General features: G+C 39.7%; 1 pseudogene; it reads left to right on the top strand.

Moving 5' to 3' along the window:
• The first annotated feature begins 4,511 nt into the window (after positions 1-4,511).
• On the top strand, positions 4,512-5,217 carry Cavporv1r-ps716 (vomeronasal 1 receptor cavPorV1R-ps716 pseudogene; annotated as a pseudogene).
• The last annotated feature ends 12,498 nt before the right edge of the window (positions 5,218-17,715 follow it).

Raw genomic sequence — 17,715 nt, 5'->3', positions numbered from 1 at the left:
TTTTTACTCATATACAGGACAGCTTGGGGCCAATACAGCATCAGTAATGCTTTTCTATATCTGCAAAAACTGCTTCTTTCCCTAGCAGTTTTCTGATGTATAAACGACAGTCACAATGTCTGTAATGGTACACATCTTTGGGACACAATTTCCTCTTCTGTGCCATACTCTGAGGTTGATTCTCTGTACTCTCAAGTGTCATCTTGAGGGCCAATATTTCAAGCATCCAAAGTACAACCCAGATATTATTTTTAGCCACCAGCAGAATCAGCCTACTTTTTAAAATCACTATATATCTCATCAGAGTTAAATATTGGTATGGATGAATTGAATTTCAAATTCCTGTAACCAGGGAGAATGAAATAAGGATATATTGTACTATTATCCAACAACTAGTCGGGAGAGGTAGGAGTTCCCAGTGAGAAACCTCGGAGACCACTGCGCAAAGCCTTGATCCATCCTGGATGGGTCAATGTTTATTAAGGTGGGATAGAAGATGGGGAATAATTGGGTATCATCTGTGCCATGGGATGAGATCAACTTATGAATTAGACTCCCCAGTTATAGCTGCATACAGCAAAACATGCTGGGGAGTCAAAGCTATGAAAAAGGGACACTCAAAAAGAGGGTAACAGTAGAAATTTCCAGCTATTGCAAGACCTTGGGAGAAACAGTAATTTGCAGAAGGTTTGAACTCAGTGCTTTTTTCCACCAAATAACAATGTGCTGCATTAGTCTTTATTATTCCACATGTTTTTCATGCCACAGGCTTGGGTAGCACTGGACTATTTACATCTAAATGTTCCAATCTCATTTCTCACAGAAGCAATTTGTGTCAAACCATGGAAAGCTTCCCTAAAATGAAAGAACCCAAAATCTCTGATCTAATTCCTGGATTTCCTTGTGGGTTACATAATGAATCTGGAATACCTTTACGTAAGCAACTCTGGTTTTCTTCCAAGTATTAAGGATTCCTTTGTCAGTATGAACTGTATAAACAGTTTGTACTAAGGTTTGGCAACAAAGCACATTGTGACTCTGTGGGTACTGGTTATCTCCTTTCAAACATTCCTTTTCCTAATACACAAATGCTGGCATCACCGTTTTAAGGAAAGATACACAACCCTGAATATCTAGTACAATGAGCTACAGTACAAGTTTCTTCACAAGCAGAGGAGTATTAACTAATGGCTTTCAAATACAAACTGATTGCATATTTAGTTAAAGATTCAAACCTGTTAAAATGGTTACACTGAATATGTCTCAAATCCATGATGTACTCACCAGTTCTCTTTTGAAATCATCAAATAGTTGCCTACATTTTTTCTTGCTGAATCCAAAGAATTCCCATTTATTTCCAGTCCCCTCTTTGCCTTTCCAAATTACAAGGATCTAAGATGTAAAACAAATAGGTGGGACTGATAATCATATTACGGAGCTTTTGTTCGACCATAGAGCAGAATGGTTTGTAGGGTCACTTTTTTGAATGTCATTCTAAATACTTTAATTCTATAACCTGAACAGCCATTTCGAAGATGACAATTTGTAACTTATCAACCGGCAATTTCTTACCTTTTGTTTGTCTGTAATTTAGTATTATTTCTACCCTTTTTTTTATCTCCATGTATTTTTTTTCTTTTTTTGTTTCCTTTTCTTTAAATAAAAAAAATAAATAAATAAATAAATCAAATTTGGGATCTGTGCCTAGGACACCTAAGCACTCACGTACTGTGCTTCTGAGAAAATGGATGGAAAAATGTCAGAAGAGCCTCCTTCTAAGTGCTTTGGGAATCAGTACCACAATGGATGATAATAAACAGGCTTTCCATTCAGATTGACGCTCAGTACCATGTCTGGATCTAAAGCCCAGAGCATAGACAGGGAAGGGCACCCATTCTGAGCTCAGATTTCTCCACCAGATAACTATTGCTATGACTGCCAAACACTGCTGAAAATTAAAATGAGTTACCTTAGTTTGTATTGAGTCACATCCTGCCAAATCCACAGGAATTATCAAAGAACAACTATAACTTTTACCAAAACATTTAAAAAAAACCACATCAAACAGTCACATAATTTGTGCACTAGTATAGGGAAATTTTAAGAAAATATGCACCAAAAAACCTTCATATTAATCACAAATGTTTTTAAGTAGTTACCAGTGTAATAAAAAAGGGAAAGCCTGTCTACTTTAGAATTGCACAAATGCATCTAAAATTACAAATTTTGTGACAATTATTGATACTGACAGAGTTTGAATACCATTAAAATCCAAGGCTGAAGAAAACAGAGACTTTCTCATCAATATAAAAAAACCCTCATTTATCCTAACTTCTGGAAGAATGCAAGATGAGGGCCACACTTGAGCCACCCAGGCACCGTGGTGATGCCTTGCTGCACCAGCTTTTCTTGAGCCACAGCTCCTGAAATCCAGCTCCTTAAACTATTTCCCTATTAAAATTCAAAAGAAGAGTGAATGTCCTGATTCTGAGACCTTTCAACAGCTCCCTTGCTTCATGAAAAAGAGGTTAAGGTTTCATATTCCGAGGGAAATGTCCATTTGCTAAGAAAATACAAAAGTTGGTGGTATATTTAACATTTTTAAGATAGAGAATTACAACCATTTTCCTATTCGGACAATCTGAAGGAAAATGATTTTCAAATATCTTAATACAATACCTGGCGCAGGTGAGTAAAGGAGGAGGGCTCAGGCATGCTCTCCTGACAGCTGGGCTCACTGGAGCCCTAACCTGGTCAACCTATGAAGGTGCAGCTCCCCAAGGCCTATTTGTAGCTTCAAGATTGCAGAGCTCTGGGCTGCCAGGAACTGACAAATGTCAGAATTATTGCCCTGTCTGAGAGAAGGAAACCCTCTGCTGAACTTCATTTCCCTCATGTACAGCTTTCCCTCTCCCTCCGCAATTACTGCATATGTTTCACGCAGATGTTGTCTTGGGCTTAATTAGAGTTTAATTGATTTAATAGAAGAAAGGAAGAATGAATAATCAGCAAAGTTTTCCTGTTAGAGTTTCCCACTCACACAGACATCTCTTCACAGTTTTGAGCTGTCACTTAGAGCAGGGACCAACTCCTGAGGCACAGAATTAACCCCTGCACTTTCCTCACCAAGATCTTCAAACACAGAACACACAGCTCTGGCTCTTTCTGTCCTGGATAAGTTCCAGCTGTGGACCATCCCAGAACAGTAATCAACTTGCTCCACCTGCCCACAGGGAAGCACTGAGACACTGTCACTGTTTTCTCTATTCCTTGTCCATTAAACAACAAAAGGGATCAAAACCTAGTTAAGGAAATATCCCTTTCCAAAACTATTCCTGGTGTACTATTTTCAAGGAAACGTTTATAATTCAGCATACCTGGGGTGCTTCCTCTTCTATGGAGCACTCCACTGCCTTAGAAGATATTTCTAGCCACTGATGAAAAGGAATGTAAATAAGTTTATCAAAGACAAAATAATATATTTTGTTGAACAGCAAGTGGAGCACAGGATTGGAAGCCTGGCTCTTGATCACTGGATTCCCCTTCATTTGCTGTGTGATGCTGTCATTATCAGGGGTGCAGCCACTAAAAAACAGAATTTAACTTTCTAGTGCAATAAATGAAACAACAACCACTTCTTATAACTTCCACTCCTGAGTTTCAATGTTAAAATCCGGGCATGGCAGGTTTGGGGGAAACTGCACATGCTGTATGTGAGGGTAAACATGAATGGTAAAAGGTCACAGTTAATTCCTCTGGTACAAAAGTAGCTCCATCCTCTGTCACTCTTTTGAGAGTGTATTGCTCAGAACACTTGATGTTTATCTGCTACCCTGCCTTCCTAACAGCTGTGTAACACCCTCACTAGTTCACACCCACGAATGACCCCCCACCCTGAGCCCTATGTAGATGTTCTATCATGAAGGGAGACAGGGCCTGTCCAGAGTCTCAGAGTCGGAGCCCAACTTCCCCGGGTCCTCTGTCCCACGTGCATAGTCGTCCCATCTAGAGCAAGGTCGGACTATCACAGTGCCTTTGACTGAAGAAAATGAACTAACACTAATGATCACCAAATCCTGGGCAATTCAGAATAAAGCCTGTCTGTAAAATCACCTGCCAAATCCTCTTCCTGCACCACGAGTTGTTATTGTTCTGGAGAAAGTTCATTTAGTAGGTTGTATCTAACTGGCAATAAAATGCATTTCCCCACTATATTTGTGGTCTCTTTAATGATCTGGTGTGACATGTGTCCAATTCTGCTTAATGGTTTATCAATAAAAATGTCTTCCTCTTTTAATAAAAATTTGGTCAATTAACAATACACTTTAAATATCTTTCCTCAATTCTCAGACAGTAAATAGCATGATTCAGATTTGAATCTGGAGAATCTCATCAAAGAGTTTAACCCTGTCACAACCTGCTGTCTCCTACATTGCTGAAACCTTGGTGTCTTCTGGGTGCATCCATCAACTTGTCTCCTTCTTATCTATTTAGATATCACAAATATCTTAATGCTTTTTTCCCACAGAACCAAAGACAATAGCACCTTTCAATCTGAGAAACTTTCCCGATGACACAGGCTGTAAGACTGCTTTTTATTTATCAAAGGTGGTCCAAGCCCTGTCCATCTGCACCAGCAGTCTCCTCACAGAGTTCCAGGCCATCACCATCCATCCCATCTGTGTGGAGGAGGATCAAACAGAGGTCTACATGCTACGTCATCCCTGTGCTTCTCATTTTAAGTGGTCTAAACCTTTTGATAGCCATGAACTTACTCCACTCCATCACAAATATCAGCATGAACTCATCAAAGGTCAGTAACAGTGAGAGGTACCGCTATTTTATACCAGAAAGTAAGATGCTAAACTGGATTTTTCTCACCAGCATGGAGCTATGAGATGCAGGGTTTCAGGGCATGATGGTTGTGGCCAGCAGCAGCTCGATGGTGCATGTTCGCCACAAACACCACCAGCAGGTTTTTCATATGAAGAATGCCAGGTTCCTCTACATAGCTCCCCCTGAAATTTGTTTTTCTTGGATAGATTGTCTCCTTCCTGTTTATAAATTCCTCTGAGTGACTGAGTGACTCAGTCCATTGTCATAAATGCTTTAGAATTTCTCACCCTTGGTTATGCAGTTCTTAGTCCATTTATACTGATTCACAGAGAGGGACACCTGGGTCAATGTGAGAGAACTTGTGTGGCACAAAGACCCTGAAACTTTACTGTTGAATTTATATTTTCAGTAAGGCAATATGAAACTCCTTATTGATTCTCTATAGGGCATGCAGAACTAATCACATTAAAAAGTTTATTATCAATAAAATTTTCTTCTCAGCAATTGTGAAGGACCGACCCTGCAGCCTGCGCTCAAACGCAGACCACAGAAGCACAGAGTGGTGCACAAATCCCACTCTCCACACAGCCTCCCTGAAGACATAGCCTTAAATTCACTACATATTTTTGTGTCCCTCGGGGCCACTGTTGGAGCAGTAGGGAACTGGAAAATCACTTGGAAAATTGTTTTACAATTACGAGCATCAAGCACTTTCATTTCCTGATAGGTATGCTCTTTGAGAAATAGAGCAGAGAAGATTGCTGCATGCTATCACATAAATTATTGCCTAAGCAACATTGGGTAGTATTGGGTACTAGCCAAAAGAGTTACTTTTACTCTCTACCTGAAAATATCTCTAAATATCGATCCTAGGGAGGAATTTTAGGAAATTTATGCAAGAATGGTATGATACCAATATGGAATGATATGAAAGGACTAATTTTAATCCAATGTAGGAATAATGAAAGAATAAAAAGTTTCAAGGTGCAGTGAAAACTATTTAATTCCATGTTATATACATAAATATTTAGAGAACTGAAAGAGAAACCATAAATTTTAAGAGAAACTGGTAAACTAATGCATACTAGGTAAAATTTGACAGAAAACATTATGTATTTCTATGTTTTTAAACATCTGAGTTTAGTGTTTTGCGATTAAAATATGAACAGAGTTTCATGTAATCTCTGTGTCTCATTTCTCAAAGTGATAGCCATGTCAACCTCAAGGACTTGCAAAGAAGTAGATTCCATGTGCATTGAGTGAAAAATCTAGTTTGAAATGGTTAGGCAGCATACATGAATGTGTTAATAAGATACACAATGAGTATTTGAAAATGATTAGTGTATTTCACATAGAGGCTGAACACAGAATGTCAGATCTGACATATAGGCCAGCACCCTACACTGTAAATATTCTTCTACCTCTTTACACTTGTGGCAGACTTTTATTTCACCACTAATCCACTTCATCAAGTTGCATGTCTACATTGTGGGCAGTAGTTGTAGCATTTACAGTTTCCGAGTCAGTACCCTGTGTTATGATACTGTTCTGTGATTTGTTAGCTATTATCTTCCTAATATAATAAGGGCTTGCATGACTGCCAGTGTTGTATTGCTCATCTGGGACCCACAGAAGCTCTTTCTTCATCTCCAGAACAAGAACAAAATGCAGACAGCAATTGCTTCACCAATCACTGCAGTTAGACTGAACTTGAATGAAACCCAAACCTAGCAGGGCTGCACAGGCAATGTTCCTCCCTAAAGTCATGCTTTCCTGACATGAAGGGGCCCTGAGGTCAATTCATAGAATCATCCATAAAACAGAAAAGGAAAAGACCAAAATGTGGTGAGTAGCTCCATTAGTAATGACCCAACACATTCACTTAACCCCAACAAGAACTGTAGAATTTAAGTGCTGAGAGGCAGCTAGTGCTCACTAGAGAAATTTTACAAAAAAAAGAGACCCACAGGGAAAAGATGTCATGTATGAACATCTCACTGAGTTGCAAGAACTGACTCATGCACACAGCAGCACCTATAGGAGTAAACGGCCTACTCCTTCTCCCTAGAGACCCAAGGACCCATATTCTAGAGATGACACATCAAGAAAACATTCACATAGTCTCTTCTTGGTGAAGCAGATGAGGCTACAATTCAGGCCCAGGTATGGAGATGGAGCAGAAGAAGACTTTCTGCCAGGCAAAGGCAAGCCTCATGGCACCGATGTCTTGAGAGAATTTGGTGGTTTCCATGAGCCCTGGGACTGAGGTTCCATAAGCAGGGTCTGGCATGCAGACTCCCATGGTGAGCTGGGCTGCAGACTGTAGAGGCTGCCTTTGCTTAAATGGGAGCTTCTCAAGGCAGGGCTGGTGAGGGGTAGAAGGAGGTGTCCTCAGGAAGCACATATTTAATGATGCCTCTTCCAACCCAATGAGTCTTGAAAGTAAGTGAACACCAATATCTTCTGCACAAGTGAGCTGCTTCACACCATACTTTTTAGCTCAGAGCACAGAATGGGAGGAAAGGGGAAGTGGAGGTGTTTGGGTTCCCCCAAGAATGCACAGACATGCAGAGCTTGTTTCTCAAAATGGAGCTCCTATCCTTCACCAAAAGTCTACCCAGCCCTTTCCACAGCAAAGATTCTCTAAAGCAGTTTATTTTAAGCAGAGATGGGAAACAAGTCGGAGTCTGCATGGGGTGAAAGATATTCTCTGGGATGCATGAAGTAAGACGGATTAGAAGGCATGGAATTAAGTGTAATTAGCACCAGGAAGTTGATAACTTCTCAGATCATGAGGCAGCAGAAAAAACACAGAACTGTGGCCAGAGATGGAGGAGAAGCAGAAGAAGCACTTTTCCCTGGTGAAAACCAGGATCAAGATGCTGACATCTTGAAATCAGAGTCAGCCAGAAGCCCTGGGACTCAGGAGGGATAAACAGGGCCTGGCCTCACTGCTCTGCAGATTCCATGATGAGCCAGTCACCCAGACTGCACAGGTGAGCTCTCCTGACTCTGAGGCCCGCAGCTGCCCTGCCTGCAGAAGGGGAGCTGCTGGAAGCAGGGATGGGCAGAGTCAGGAGCTGGAGAGTCCAGACTGAGAGCCCCTGTTCCTGTGGTTCCTGCCAGGCACCAGGGAGAAGACAGATCATACTTTACCAACACACACCATATACCTCTGTCACTGGTCCACAATGGAAGCCCTGTGTGACAGCATTGATGCAGGACATTTGAAGCTGCTTTTTTCTAGCAGAGGAAGAAGAATGAATGACATGGGGCCTCAGTGACATTTCAGCCCCAGTATGGGGGAGCACTGAGTCCCCACCATCTCTACTGAGCCTGTGTTCTCCTTCCTTATGGGTGGATATTTTTATGTTGCTTCTTATTTCTAGTGTCTTCTGTCCTTTCAAGATGTGACGCTCTTGCCTTCTTTATGATGATTGCATTCATTCTGAGGACTGCCATTCCATAGCAGGAAATCTAAGACACTACATTTACAGTGAGGTGGGGAAACAAACAGGAGGACACTGTGATACTGCCTGCTTGGTTTTTCATACATGCTGGGCACTTCTGCAAGCCCTGCATCCCTCAGCCATCTGAGATCTTAGGATACCCCTGCACAGCACAGGCACATCACTAGTCCAGAGATGAGAACATCTGGAATCAGGGGCCTAGGGCCTGCTCAACATCAACAAGGCAGGTAGTGTAGGGGCCCTGGATTCAAATTGAAAGTCACTGATTTCAACTTGTTAAGTTGAATAATATCATGAAGATTTCTGGAAGATGTAAACTTGTAAACCACTTCCCACAGAAAACCATTACATGAGTGGATTCACAGACATTACTCTAAAAAATGTTTACATACCACGGTCAAGGAAATGGTGAAGCCCTATTTTTATTAAAATACATAATGATGGTCTCTCTCCAACAGCCAACAGAGTAGATGTTGGTGTATAGCTTTCTCAGAAAAGGTGTGACATCCTCAGGAAAGCAATAAAATTTTCTTGTTCCATGATTCCTCATTGTTAACTGAGAAAGAGAGCAATCTGAAAAAAAATACTGCAATAGCAAGCAGATCAATAAATAACATGCTCTGAAAACTAACCACCATTTATAAGTCTCAATGCACAGAACTGGTGGAAGAGTGAAAAGAACCCAGATTCATCCAACTAAAACATTCTTAAGGGGACAGATCCCCCCAGAGTATCACACACTGCCTTCTCAGCTCCTCTTCATGACCCTTCTGCAACTTTACAACCCAAAGCCCCATTGAACCATTTCCTCATTAATTGTCATTCAGCATTTAAAGCAGGCCTGTGAAGAGCAATGTGGACACCAGATGGGAAGACACTTTCCGGCAAGTGTTCTCCCTGTGCAGTGGAGGGAGAGACAGAATACAGGCAGCAGTATGGAGCACTTATGGAAACAGGGAGGGAAACCCCTAGAAAGATCTGTGAGTGAAGGACACAGCTAGCCATGCATGGTGGAGGTAGGCGAAAGGCCAACTGGGAAGTTTTTCTGGTAGAGTTAAGTGTCCTGCTACCTCACATGGAGGAGGTGAAAGTAACTCAGATGTCAGCTTGGTGCAGAGGATCCAAAGTGGTGACTGACAAGCAAACCTAAGATTGAAATAAACACTCTATGATTTTAAAGAAGAAACACAGCTCTGTTCCAGAAAATCATTCTCAGGTAATACAGAAAGAGATAAGACAGGGAAGGGATGACATTCATAAAGCTATTGTAGGGATCACAACATGAGCCCTCAGGGAGGCCTGACCTACAGGGCGGGCACTGGGATTGAGAAAGGCACTGGATTTCACCAAGTCCAGAAGACACAGAGAGGAAGACGTCTGTGATGTCCCCAGAACCAGAACCAAAGAAGAACCTGTGCCTCTGTCTTAGGGTGAAATGAATGTCAGCAGAAACGCAGTGGAAGAGGTGTGCGATCCCAGGACCCCATGTGCAAGTTCAGGAATGCTTTTAACCCAGACATAGCTCCACTTTAAGGCAGGGTTGGACTTTTCTCCATCTCTACCTGTCAGTCTTCTGTGTCACATGTGGGCGCTGATCCCCACTCAGGGAATGGGAGACGGGTTGGTCACCTGCCCTCTGCTCTGGCCTAGCACAGGTATTTGAAGAACCTGGGCTTCATTGTCAGCCCACTGCTCTGAGGGATGAGCATGTTCCAGTGGCAAAGAGGATCTGGGACCAACACAGAGATATACACACACAGGAGGTGAAGCACTGGGTGTGGAGCTGAACCAGAGGGAGGCTTGAAAGAGACCTGATATCAAGGCTCTTTGCACTGTGGCTTCACTTTGGCCTCCCTGGTGTGACTGGCAGGTTCAGAACAAGTGTGCACTGCTTGACAACCTGACGGGTCTGTGTGCTCTGTGTGGCTATGGAGTGGGTTCTGCTGGTGGATTGTACGTGTGGTGTAGATGGCATCATCTGAGGTAGACCCTGAGGTTTCCCACTAGCCTGAAACCACTGAGGGACCAGGAGGCTGAGGAAGGTGCTCAGCACCATCTGCTCAGCACTGAAGCCAGCAGGTGAGCAAAATCACAGGGTGAGATCAGGCGCCTGCTGGAATCTCATGCCACAGTGAAAGAGCTACTCTGAGTTTGCTCACTCTAGTAAGCTATTGCCATTTTTTCTTTGACTTCTTTCTTTGTAGTAGTTTCCATCTTGACCACTAATGCCACACTGTTGAGTATGAGCCCACTTTCTCTCTTACCAGTCCATCTGAGGCACTGCCTCTGGTCAGTGGGATCATCCACTGGGCACCAGATGACTGCACTCACTGTGAAGCTGGGAAATCAGCTTCCGGATTAACTCCTCCACAAGTCAAGATTAATCATTTTGTTATAATTATACCCCAGAGAAATGTCGTCCAGGGCAATCAGCAGGGTCACATAATTGTGCCCTCCAGGTAAGAGTCCTTGAGAAGCAAAACTAAGACCCCATGGGGTGCTTTAAGGTGAGCAGCTCTGAGGACAAAGGAACCTCTGAGGGCACCGCAGTTCCATTCAGTAACAGCAGTGAGAGACAGAGAGGGCAGCAGGCACACACACTGCAGTGTGAACCGAGTTACATCTGGGATCCCAGAACTCAGGACAGCTAGTAGAGGAGCTTTCTCCATCATGTCACTAGTTCGTATCTTTCATGAGATTCAAGGTAATCTGATTCTACATTAAGTGAAGAACTTGGTACTTAATTTCTAAACCTAAAGGCATGAAGAAGATATTACTAAACACTAAGAATGGAGGGAGGCCAGGAGGGGTGGTGCACACTGTTAATCTCAACACTTGGGAGACTGAGGCAGCAGGACCCCCACAAATTCCAGGCCAGCCTGGGTTACACAGTGAGCTCCAGGCCAGTCTGAACTACATAGTGAGACCTTCCCTTACAAAATAAAAAATAAAAATAATAAAAGTATTTTCAGGATTCATTAGGGTCATCCCATGGCCTTGTTGAATCATCTCAGAAAATTATGAATGGAGTTTTATTCTCCCTGCCTCTGCGCTAGTGAAAGATTGGAAGGAATTTTTGCGCAAGTCTGGCAGCAAGGTTTGCTGTGAGATTTTGGATGCTGAGCTTGAAGGGGATATGTGTTCACTATAGTTGAAGTTTTAGTGATTCAGTCAGATTTCTGTTCAAGAGGTCTGGGGTATTTTCTCAGTATAAATCAAAGAAGATATTGCTCACCTCTCAGTTCTACAGAAGCCAAACACTGTGATTAAAAAAAGCAGGGCCAAAATCTCCATGATTCAGGCCATGTTGATTATTGGCAAATTTGAAATTCACTTAGTTACAAAGATTCTTAGAAATATGAAGGACTAATGCTAGTTCAAGAAGATGTAAAACTGATGAATAACCCAAATTCTATTAATGAAATTGCAAATGTAATTGAATCCTTACTTACAAAGAAGAGCCCAGGTCCAGACGAAGACACTGTGGAATTCTACAAGAAATACAAAGAAGACTTAATGCTGACACGCCTCAAACTTTTCAATGCAATCAAAAGGCAAGCAATCCTTCCTTCCTAAGTCATTCTTGGAAGCAAATATTACTCTAGTATCAAAACCTAAGAAAGACTTAACTAAAAAGGAAATTACAGGACAATCCCCCTAATAAACACAGAAGCAAAAACCCTCAGTAAAATATTGGCAAATAGGATGCACCAAATCATCAAGAAGATTATACACCATGACCAAATGGGATTCATCCTAAGCATGCAGAGACGGTTCAACATATGTAAATCAGTAATGTAATCCACCATATCAATAAAGCCAAAAGTAACAGTGACATGATCATTTCTATAGATGCAGAAAAATCTTTTGATAAAGTCAAACATTCATTCATGATAAGAAACTTCCAGAAAATTGGAATAGATGATCTTCACCTCAATATGATAGAGGCCATCTATGACAAATAAACAGCCAGTATCACACTAAATGACAAAAAACTGAAGACCTTTATATTATAAATGAGGCACATGACAAAGATGTTCCTTATGACTGCTCCTACTCAATATAGTACTTAAAATACTACCTAGAGCAATTATACAAGAGAGAGAAATAAAATGGGTAAAGATAGGAAAAGGGGAAGTTAAATTATCATTATTTGCAGATGACATGATACTCTATTCTACATAGAAGACCCTCAAAACTCCATTGAAATTCCCCTAGATATAATAAACAAATACAGCAATGTAGCTGGATACAGTATCTTTACTCAAAAATCAAGAGCACTCCTATACACTAAAAATAAAACCTCTGAGAGACAAATAAGAGAAGAAAAACCCTTAACACCAGCATCCAAAAAAATGAAATACTTAAGAATTAATCTCACAAAAAATGAAAGACCTATATAAGAAAAGTGATGATACCCTGAATAAAAGAAATCAAAGAGAATCTCAGAAAATGGAAAGACATATCTTGCTCATGGATAGGAAGAATAAATTTTGTAAAAATGGCCATTCTCCCAAAACTGGCATGCAAACTCAAAGTAATATCAATAAAAATACCATCAAGATACCTCATAGATCTAGAGAAATCACTCATAAAATTCATCTGGGATGAGAATAGAACTAGAACAGCAAAAACAGTTCTAAGCAGCAAAGGCAAGGCAGGAGGCATCACAATCCCTGACTTGAAATTATATTACAAAGCAACTGTAGTAAAATCAACATGGTACTGGAATCAAAACAGAGCTGAAAATCAATGGAATAGATTAGAAGATACAACCAGAATTGCAAACACACTAAAAAAACCTTATCTTTCATAATGGGTTATTATAATTAAACTTTTAAATAAATGATGCTGGAAAAACTGGCTCTCCATAAGTCAAAAACTAAAACTAGACCCATGCCTATCACCATGTACTAAATTAAAATCTAAATGGATCAAAGATCTGAATATTAAAACAGAAACACTAAATCTATTGGAAGACAAATTGGGTAGAAACCTTGAAGATATAGGAGTAGGTAAAGAATTCATGAACAGGAATCAAACTGCACGGGATATATTTCCCAGAATCAATAATTGGGATCACTTCTTATTAAAAAGTTTCTGCATGTCAAAAGAAATCTCCAGCATAGTGAAAAGAAAAACCACAAACTGGGAAAATATCTTACTGAACTCGATAAGGACTCAGATGAGTATTTCTGTCTAAAACATATAAAGAATTAAAGAATATGAGACCCCCAAAATTCAAAGATCTAATCCAAAAATGGGCATCTGAGATGAATACACACTTCTCAGATGAAGAAATACAAATGGCAAATAAATATATGAAAAGATGTTCATCATCATTACTCATTAGCAAAATGAAAACTAAAACCACACTCAGATTCCATCTCACTCATGCAAGAATGGCCAGTATCAAGAAAACCATCAACAACAAATGCTGGAGAGGATGTGTGGAAAAGGAACTCTCCTGCCCTTTTGGTGGGAAGGTAAATTGGTGCAAGTACTGCGGAGGTCAGTCTGGAGATTTTTCAAAAAGTTGGGATAGGAAGTCCCACTTATTCCAGCTATTCCACTTCTAGGGATATTCCCAGAAGAACTGAAAGCAACATACTACAGTGATATATGTGCACCCATGTTTATACCAGCATAATTTGTAACACCAGATCTTGGAAACAACCTACGTGTCCATCAACTGAGGCATGGATAAAAAAAGTTGTTTATACAATGGAGTACTACTCAGCTATGAAGAATGATCACATTGAGATATTTATGGATAAATGGACACAGCTTCAAACCATACTCTTAAGTGAAATAAGTCAGTATCAATGTATGAATACCAGATGGTTTCCCTAGTGTGAGAAATGGTAAGAATATAGTAAGGTGTGTGGCAATCATGATCCCCATTATATTGCTTTGAAGCCTTATAATGTTTTCATTCATTAGCACAAATGGTTTTATTCTGGGTTGTTTCATTTTATTCTCTGCGACGGTATGTACAGCTATTTTGAAGAAAATAAGAAATTAATATAGATAGTTCTGTTTTAATATCATCTTTTTTTGAAGTCCACCATGCTTTCGTTCTTCTGTCTCCATTGGTTTTCTCATGTTGCATCTTATTGGATTTTATTATATGTGACAGTGTACACAATATATTCATGGACAAAGAGATAATATAGTAACAGTTGTTTTTTTTCTGTTGGTTGGTTCTGAATACCCTGTTGTACCAACCTTTCATTTTCGTGAATGGTTTTATACTCTTTTGTTATATTTGATACTATTTTATAGGAAGGTATGCTCAATTATTTCAAAGAAAGTTATGCTATGGTAGCTACTGTTATGTCAGGTTGTCTTCTAGTGAAACACTATGTTACTTAAATTATTCTGTTTTGATATGTTTTGTTATGTCCTCTATTATAGTAATCCTTTTTAAATTAAAAAAAGTAATGAACTTAGTTTGTGAAGATAAAAATCTCACTATTTTTCCATGTCTTCCTATAATCCAATAATCACATGCATTTAAAAATAACATTCAATAGGGAAGAGTTTTACTAGGATTGTGACACCATCCTCATGAGGGTGTCTGTCACACACAATGTGCAAACTTGGTCTGGATGAGCAGATTTTACATGAGCTGACAACTGTAGAATTCTATACTCAAGAACTCTGGGTAATATCCTTCAGGATACACAGCTACATTAAGTACAAGCTAATTTGGGTCAAACTACTCAATAAACACGTATTTCTGCACCACAAGGTACAATACTGAAATGATCTGTGTCCAGTGTTCCTATATCAATCACTGTGGCTTGAGTGACCTGCTTGTTCCTTTCACAGATGTCTGATCCACTCTGACCCACCTGTCACTATCTGGAGTAACAGAAAATCTAGAACTTTTTTTGAATTATCTGCAGTGAATATGATTTATTACTAGACTTTATCTTTCTCTAAAACCAATTCTAGGATTTCCATGAGTGCATAGAAGCTCCTAAAGTTCCATACTACTCAATGGCCAACCCTGCACCTGCACACACGTTAGCCACCATCCGGGATTCTTCCTGCTGGTAACAGGCTCGGGTCCCAGAAGCAGTAACCAGCCATGCCCCTACTTCCTGCTGCTGATATGCAGTGTGGTCTGAGAAAAGCAGCAGCTAGATGCACATCAGTTCACCCAATGGCCACCACTGAATACCTGTAGTCAGTACTGGCCAGGAGAACCAAACAGGCATACTTCAGAGAAATTGCAGCCAACACAGGAAGTGCCTGGGATCCAACTACACACTGGTCTTGAGAAAGCCAGGAAAATGTCAAGGCAAAGAAGCAAAAGTCAGTCTCTGGCCTCGAAAGCAATGCAGAGCAAGTCCAGGAGATATAAATAAGGAAGAGATTAGGAGTTGCACACCTGAAATTTCTAAAGTGATGGCAGCTGAAGTAAAGAAACAACTTCACATGACTATAAAAGAAGTTAGAAGACAAATACTATCTCAAGTAAAAAAAAATGAAAAACATATTAAAATAGAGGCTAAAATTCTCAAAAGAAGACACATACAAAAAATAGAGGAGCATAGGAAAATGAGGGAAACTTTTGAATGAAGAAGTATAAGAAAGATTGTAGTTCAAGAAATAGATTTGAGGGGCTGGGGATTTAGCTCAGCAGCATAAGCACCTGCCTTGCAAGCAGGCAGTTATGAGTTCAATCCCTGGTACCGATAAAAAGGAAAAAGACAAAAAAAAAAAAAAAGAAATAGATTTGAATGGATACTGAGAAAATAAAAAATTACATTGAAAGGAGGCAGAATCACTTCAAAGAAATTAAAGATAGACCTTAGGACACAAAGAAAAATAATACACAAAAATAGGTGTAAGTGAAAAAGCAGGGTCAACACAAATGACATAAAAAGTCTATTTACACAAGTAATAGCAGAAAGCTTCCCAAGCATGGGAAAAGGATATTACATACAGACAAGGAGGCATATAGACCTCCAGGTTGCCATAAACAAAATAAATCTACACTCAGACATATAAAAATCAAGTCCCAGAAATTCAGCAAAGAGAAGAATATTAAAGACTTAGAGAATGGAAACAGATCGCCTATAAAGGAAAACCCATTAGAATCATGACAGACTTTTCAAATCAAACCATCAAATCAAGAACTTTTTGGAGTGAAATATTTCAACTCCTAAACGAAAATAACTTCCAAACTTAGATTGATGTACCCAACAAAATTATCTTTCAAAATTAAGGGAGAACAAAATATTTCCATGACAAAAACAAATGAAGGAATTCATAAACAGTGAACAAACCCTACAGAGAATACTGAAGATCATGGAAGAACATGGAAGGGAAAGTAGGAAGCCAACTGTAGGAAAATAGCATGGCAGAGATGAGCCAGTGCATGTTGGCCGGAACCGTGAATGTAGATGGCCTCAATTCACCAATAAAAAGAAACACAGGCAAAGTGGATAGGAGACATGACCCATCTGTATGTTCAATGCAACAAACACATATATCTTGAAAGAAAATTCAAGCCTGAAAGTCAAAGGAGAGAAAGCAATGCTCTATTTGACAGAGAACAAGAAAAAAGTAGGGGCAGCTTGCCATCAACTACAGAATGGATAAGACATGGTATTGTATACAAAGGAAAGCTACTAAGCTGTAAATAAGGATAACCTCGAGACTCTTGTAGGTGAGTGGATACAACTGGAGATCATGACCATGGGTGAAATGGCTCGGAGTCCCATGGATGAATATCATGTTGTCTCTCTAGTGTAAAAAAAAATAAAAGTTTTAGTGAAATCCAAATTGCACACTAGATTTTGTGAAAGGAAAAGGGGAGGAGATGTCTAAAAAGGGAAGTCAGTGGCTGTCGTTAATCTACTATTGTGTTTTGAATCTCCACATTTTTTCACTTTTCTGTTTAGTTTGGTTTTATTACATTTTGTTTTCTTTGATTTTATTATGTCTGATAGTATAGCCAACTACTTTAAAAATAACAAATGGCATTATGGTAGCCATTGTGGAAGCCATTGTTGTTTTCCTATTATCTTGCTCTGAAGTTCTTCATTGCTTTCATTGTTTTGTTTTGATTGGTTTTGCTTTCTTCAACTTTGTTTAGTTTTATTATGTCTGATGTCTTGGGCAGTTATTTTGAAGATAACAAAGAGGCATTATGGTAGCCATTATTGATTTCCTTTTATCATGTTTTAAACTCCTGTATCACAGTCATTGTTTTATTATGATTGAATCTATTGTTTTATTACACTCGGTTTTATTCTCTTCAAGATGAAAAAAATAAATGCTATAGCTATTTTACTTATTGTTGGATGAGCCATTCACGCTGTCTTGGTTCCTTTTCTCTCACTGCTGGAACAAAACAACCTACACCCCAAATAAAGAAGGAAAAGTTTATTTA

Source organism: Cavia porcellus, unplaced genomic scaffold (assembly GCF_034190915.1).
Source record: "Cavia porcellus strain 051 isolate PalLab524CR breed Dunkin Hartley unplaced genomic scaffold, mCavPor4.1 scaffold_13, whole genome shotgun sequence".
Classification (NCBI taxonomy): domain Eukaryota; kingdom Metazoa; phylum Chordata; class Mammalia; order Rodentia; family Caviidae; genus Cavia; species Cavia porcellus.
Note: the sequence above shows the minus strand (reverse complement) of the source record. Positions and strands in the feature narration are given on the sequence as shown.